General features: G+C 45.2%; 1 long non-coding RNA gene and 1 pseudogene across 1 annotated transcript; one reads left to right on the top strand and one right to left on the bottom strand.

The window, feature by feature from the left end:
• Positions 1-783: 783 nt before the first annotated feature.
• LOC119298349 lies at positions 784-3,115 on the top strand. Its single transcript, XR_005145841.1, has 4 exons — positions 784-1,097; positions 1,182-1,326; positions 1,596-1,721; positions 2,905-3,115. It is a non-coding gene; the product is annotated as an uncharacterized LOC119298349 (long non-coding RNA).
• Positions 3,116-4,484: 1,369 nt separating this feature from the next.
• LOC119298348 lies at positions 4,485-6,447 on the bottom strand (annotated as a pseudogene).
• Positions 6,448-6,847: the final 400 nt, after the last annotated feature.

Genomic DNA, 6,847 nt, shown 5'->3' with positions numbered 1-6,847 from the left:
CTGATGCAGTCAGTCTCTCCTTACAAAAGTAAGGCACGTATCCATATTATGTTGAGTCCAGTTCAACACAAAATGGATATTCTGCTGATGATATGGATGGTGAGTATAACAACTACTATTAGACGAGCTCTGTCGACATGCACCCGCCATAGGGGCTAATAGTGCTTAGACGTTGTGGCATACCTTGCCTTCCTCTATCATGATCAATGTTGCTATGCATAATATATGTTACCAAGTAGCCATCTTGGTAAGCTATCAACAATAAATTGCAATCAATGATGAATAATATATGTTGTACTTGCTTAAGCCACTTTTTATGTTGCGTATTCTATTTGAATATGCTATGTACTCCCTCTGTAAACTAATATAAGAGTGTTTAGATCACTATTTTAGTGATCTAAATGCTCTCATATTAGTTTACGGAGGGAGTAATAACCAGTTAAACTTCCATCAACAGTTTTTCTAAATCAGTATGTGTCTGTGTGCTTGTTATTAATTCGAGTTTATTATACTTTGTGCTAATGTCATGGCAATCAAGGGATTGGACAGTTCGATTCCACAGGTGGCTTCTCACCAAACCAGGTTGCCGTAGACACCATCGGCTTCAATCTCATGGACGGCGAGGTAATTTTTTCCTAACACCTATTCATCTTTGGTCAAATGCTGCCACCGAGCTATTTAGGCAATAGCCATATTAATGTTTGTTTCGATCAATTCACTGTATTTCTGTCATTTCAAAACTATTACCTGTATGTGTGTGAAAAGAAACCAGATATACATGGCTTAAGATGGAGGCTTGCACACTCAGGGTAGGTGGTCAAAGCCCTCTTCTATTGTTGTGGCACTGGTGAGTTTGCACGGAGTAGCAGCCTGGAGAGGCGGCCGACGGTGCACTTGTGAAGCAACAATAAACACGTCTCATGCCAACACGCCAAGATGAGCTTCACCCAATCCCTCTCTCTGTATATATGCAAGCTTGTGTGATGTGCTCTGCTTCCTCCTCCCTTTTTTTAATTAATGGATCTCTCACTGAGCAGAGCATGTTGTTTAGGTTGGCAGCATAAATGATATAGCTAAGTTATCTTCACCAAAGACAGGTTCATCCTATTGCTTGCCTCAGTATTCCATAGATTATCTGCCATGTATGCCTATTGCTTTCCTAACTTGGTAAAGTTCCTCAGATTTTGGTATGTGCATTTGGGCCTTTCTGCCCTTCTTGTTCAAGAAAACAAGATCCTGATGAATGTAATGATGTTGGACAAAGGGCGATTTCTCATGATTGGGAGAGCCTTGCTGATTCATTTCGACCACAGTACCAGAACCCAGGTTGGTACAACACCATGCTGTAGTTTTGTTGCTTAGTAGAAAGTCACTTACTTGTTTAGATGATGAGAAGTCAATCACTTAGTCGTTGCAGATGTTAACTTATGATAGGAAAATACTTGTTGCTAGATAATACTAGAAATAGGAACTACAGTATGACTAGCATTCTAGCTGACAATACATCATAAGTCATGCTGAACTTTCCCTGACATGCCTTTGGTTCCTACATGTTGTTGCATTTTTCTGATAGTGTCATGTCTCTGTGGACACAGGTGAATGCAGTTGACTCTTGAAGATCGAGGGCACCAAAGACATATGCCGAGGCCGTCCATCGACAACCTACCCAAGGTCCGGATTCATCGAGGAGTACAACAGGAGACGCTGTCGGCTGCCTGCAGGTCTGGAAACCACACAATATCTCTCAAACCCACTATCCCCTAATTGATGAATCTCCATGCTCAGTTGGGCTACAGCTAATTTATCATCGTTTCATCTTATTCTATTATGCAAACATCCTGTTTTTCAACAAGAGAAAGAATATTACTCCCTCTGTTCACTTTTATAAGGCCTTGAAGACATTTCAGACAGGGTGCAAAGTAGCTCATTTTCAGGTGTCTGAAATGACTTATAAAAGTGAACGGAGGGAGTAAGAAATTTTGTTCATTTTGTTGTAGCAATAGCGACTGTATGAACAGCAGTACTGTGTTTTTGGCTGGTTGTTCTTGTGTCTTCTGGCCATGTGCGCTTTACCGCTTTGTTCCAAAAAAACCTGGAATGTTTGTTCTGCTGGTACTGCTCTCTGGCTAGGACATTTTTCTTTGAATAACATAAATGAACCTAATATTGCTTAATATGTTATATCACATTTTGTATTGATGTACTTGTGCACACCATCTGGATGCTTTGAAAGGTTTTACCTTGCTTTCTTTTGATTTGAGTTGTCTTTATGTCAAACACTATTTGTTTTAATAGATTTAATATTTGAAGTGTCATAATTAATTTTATTTGGCATGACTTGCATGGTATAAATACATACTATAAGAACCCATTTAGAGTTTAAATGTCAGCAAGTTCTACTACCTTTTTCCATTTGCTTTGCATAGTTTCTAATACATTTATGGCTGATTTGAAGTTTGCACATGTGATGCTCTCTATATAAGCTATGCATTTGTAGTTGGATTCTCTATAGAGCTGAAAATTACACTCAAAACTATCTATTTTTATGATACATGGTCGTGTAACTGTGGATGGAAATCGAGTTAAGGTAAAATGGAAAAGGGATAAGAAATGCAATTTGTATGAGCGAAATCATCCTGAAACATATGGTCGTTTATTATTTATGCTTCTATGGTAGTGAGATCAGTTAGTAATGTTACACATAATTATTTTTTCCAGCTGTGTCCCTCACTCTGTTGAGCATGTTTTTGTTGCACCGGTTAGTTGTTAAAGTGCATGTATTTCAGCCCATCATCAGGTTTCCACTATTGTACATTTCTCTTGCTACTTTGTTGTCTAAATTATATTTTAGGAAACTATTTGAACTCTTCAGCAGGCCATTTGCTCTATGTTGTTTCTCTTTAGGAATTAGGAATTTCTTCACGATGCCACTTCCCACCTCGAAAGGCGTCGATGTCGGCGATCCAGTTTATGTTCTGCATGCATCACTTCTTCAAATGAAACCCCAACCTGAGCAAGGTCATGGTAGATTAGATGATAATGTATCTGTCTTATGTGCGTGTGTGTCAGAACAAGTGATCTATTAGTTGAGCATTATGTAAATTAGACTTGGCAATAAAGCTTTGACAAGTGTATTTGCTGTCTTATTGTACAGTTTATTACTATCCAAATTATTCTTTGTAAACCAACTCAAAAGTTGTGAATCGATGATTGCATTTGCTAAGACAATTTTGAAATATTTTATTGGGTCTATGTTTATTATTTTGGCCCTTTTCCAAGCTGGATTGCACCATCCATTGCCTCTGGCATGTGCCATGTTTTTCAAAATTATGCTCCTCTATTGGCTGGTGGTTTTACTGCTGTCCATGGATATAACTTTTGCCAACCATGAAGAGTTGCTTAGACAATGAAGTAATTTTCAATACCAATGACACATGCAACAATGATTCTACCTAATGTTCATCAGTACTGTAAATGAGCTGTCGTAAACTCATTCGCCTTTTGAGCCATCATCACAATGGGTCTATGTATGTAGTTTGCTACTCATTTCATGCTTTTCTTAGAACCGTAATGTAACAAATTTCATATCTTTTGTGCCTAAATATTCTAACGTGCATGGTTTGAAAACTTGAATTTCCCTCAACCTTTGGGCCATCGTAAGCTTCTTAAAACATTATGTGTTATCACTAAGTATCTATCTACCAGTAGTAAGTATTTATTATTTCGATCTGTGTGAATTTTCCTATCACCACTCTTACAATACTTGGCTTGTTGTCGCCCTTTGCGCCATTGGCGCAACGGGTCATCTAGTAATAATAAATCTCGGATGACAAGACTTTCTCAAAACAATCATAATATGATATAGCAAGATGGTATCTCGCTAGCCCTTTCTGAGACCGCAAAACATAAATGCAGAGCACCTTTAAAGATTAAGGACTGACTAGACATTGTAATTCATGGTAAAAGAGATCCAATCATAGTCATACCCAACATGAACTTTTTTAGAGTTCATCCTTGGTGCATTGCTAATGTGTTTGTTACTTAATTTATAGGTTAATAAAATGTCCAGTGGGCACATATAAATGCTTTTTTACCTACTGTCTTGTATATATGTTTGAAAATGATTGCTGCTAGCTGTTAATTTTACCTGAACAGAGAAGCTACTGTTAATAATGCCCCAGATTCAGAAAACATGCTGATCACGACTAGTATAATTAAGCAAGATATGCATGCATCCTATATATGTCAGGATGTTTAGCTGTTTACAATGGTTTAGTGATGAATCTAATTATAGTAAAGTAATGCACACACCCCTTCCAATTAGAAACAGTCTGAAAAACGAGTCATGTGAAAAAACAGAACACCAGGTGTGATACCTCCTAGATAACACTAATTAACTGCTGGTACTAGCTAGAATTTTGCACTCAAAAGCAAAAGCTACAATTTCAAGATAAAATCATCTCAAACTTAACTTGTTTCACCCCTAAAACATGCATATAATATACTCCCTCTGTTCCAAAATATAAGTATTTGTAGTGATTTCACTATGAAGCACATACGGGTATATATAGATGCATTTAGAGTGTAGATTCACTCATTTTGCTTTGTATGTGGTCCATAGTAAAATCTCCCCAGAGACTTATATTTAGGAATGGAGGAAGTATACGGGGAAGGAATTAACAAGTGTGTACAAATTCTAATTGGTGTCGTCGCCGATGGCAACGACTGAAGCTGCTGCAGGAGGTGCTGTGGCCTTGTACTTGTACCACTTTGCAATCCAGAGGTAGACGAGGAAGTTGAGGGCGCTGAGCACGGCCAGCACCCAGTAGAAGTAGTCGAGGTGCCCCCGGTTGAGGTTGTCATCCGGGATCCACCCGAGGCCGCCGTTCCTGGTGGAGATGGCCGTCACGATCACCACCAGCAGCGTGCTCAGGTAGTTGCCCAGCGCGTTGGACGTGAGCGACAGCGCCGACCCCATGCTCCTCATGGCGTCCGGCGACTGGTCGTAGAAGAACTCGATCTGCCCCACGAACGTGAACACCTCCGCCGCGCCCACGATGAAGTACTGCGGCACCTGCCAGAAGATGGACATGGGCAGGTACTCCTTGGAGTCCAGCATGCCGTGTGTGGCGGCGACGTGGAGCCTGACAACCTCCAGCACCCCGGCGGCCACCATGGAGAAGATGGATATCACCAGGCCGATGCCCATGCGCTGCAGCTGCGTGAACCCGCGCGGGTGGCCCGTGATCCGGCGTGCGGCGGGGACGATGAGCCGGTCGTAGGCGAGCGCCCACACGATGACGGCGATGGTGTCGAAGATGGAGAGCGAGGCGGCGGGGATCTTGAAGGAGGCGCCCATGCGCGGGTCCAGGGTGTTGCCCTGGAGCACGAACATGGTGCTCATCTGGCTGTACACCGCCGACATGACGATGCCGCTCGCCCACACCGGCAGCAGCCGCACCATGCTCTTGAGCTCCTCCACCTGCGTCACCGTGCACAGCCTCCACGGGTTTTCCTCTTGAGCGCCGCCGGGCCCGGGCGTCGTCACAAGCACGGCGGCCTTGTCCAGGCACCTCAGCTGATCCGTGTGCTCCAGCCTCCTGCTGCCCTCGATGGCGGCCTTGCCGTCGGGCGAGGCGACTTCGTGCAGCAGGGAGGCGTCGGCGGGGAGGGGGACATGCGACTTCCTGCAGGCGGCGACCACGACCTGCAGCATCCTGGTGAGCGGGCTGCCCCCGGGCTTCTGGTACCTGTAGAGCCTGCTGCCCATGAGGAAGCTGACGACGGCGACGGCCATGGCGGCGGTGGGGATGCCGAATCCCCAGCCCCATCCGACGTTCATCTGGACCCAGACGAGCACCGAGGAGGCGACGAGGGCGCCGACGTTGATGGACATGTAGAACCAGTTGAAAAAGGAGCTCTTGCTGCGCATCTCGCGCGGGTCGGCGTCGTCGAACTGGTCGGCGCCGAAGGAGGAGACGCAGGGCTTGATGCCGCCGGTGCCGACGGCGATGAGGTAGAGCGCGGTGAAGAAGGCGGCGGTCTGGGCGGCGGCGGGCTTGCAGCCGGCGCAGTCGGGCGGCCTGAGGCCGGGCACGGTGGCGGTGAGGGTGAGGAGGGCGAGGCCGGCGATGTAGAGGGACATGAAGGCGGCGATGGTGCGGAAGCGGCCGAGGTAGGCGTCGGCGATGAAGGCGCCGAGGAGGGGCATCACGTAGCAGGTGCCGGACCAGTTGTTGACGTTGGTGGCGGCGGCGGCGTTGCCCTGGTGGAGGCGGTCGATCATGTAGTTGACCAGATTGGAGCTCATGCCGTAGTAGGCGAGGCGCTCGCAGCACTCGTTGGCCAGGATGAAGGGGCACGCCCTCCAACCCCCGTCTTGCCCCTCACCGCCGGCTCGCCGGAGAGGTCGGTGGTGCCGTCCATCGTCGTCGCACCCGCCGCCATCGCTCGGTGTGATGAGATCCAACAATTTATTTAATCGATGAAAGTTTTTCTTGTTGAGGGGCCGCGGCTAGGTTGGTAGATACTCCCTCCGTCCGAAAATATTTGTCATCAAAATGAATAAAAGGGGATGTATCTAGATGTATTTTAGTTCTAGATACATCCTTTTTTGTCCATTTTGATGACAAGTATTTTCGGACGGAGGGAGTAGATATAGTAGCTAGGTACGTTGCGGCTGATCCGAGTCTGATTCCATATCAATCAATCGGTTAATCTGATCCAACGCCAACTCTTTTTTTTGAGAGAACGTCGGCCTTTATTAATCAAGCAAACAAATTACATAGAGTCTTCCGGATGCAATCCGGAGCAGAAAGAAAAACACAAGGACTCATAGAGTTCAAAC

This window comes from Triticum dicoccoides, chromosome 5A (genome assembly GCF_002162155.2).
Source record: "Triticum dicoccoides isolate Atlit2015 ecotype Zavitan chromosome 5A, WEW_v2.0, whole genome shotgun sequence".
Lineage (NCBI taxonomy): Eukaryota > Viridiplantae > Streptophyta > Magnoliopsida > Poales > Poaceae > Triticum > Triticum dicoccoides.
Note: the sequence above shows the minus strand (reverse complement) of the source record. Positions and strands in the feature narration are given on the sequence as shown.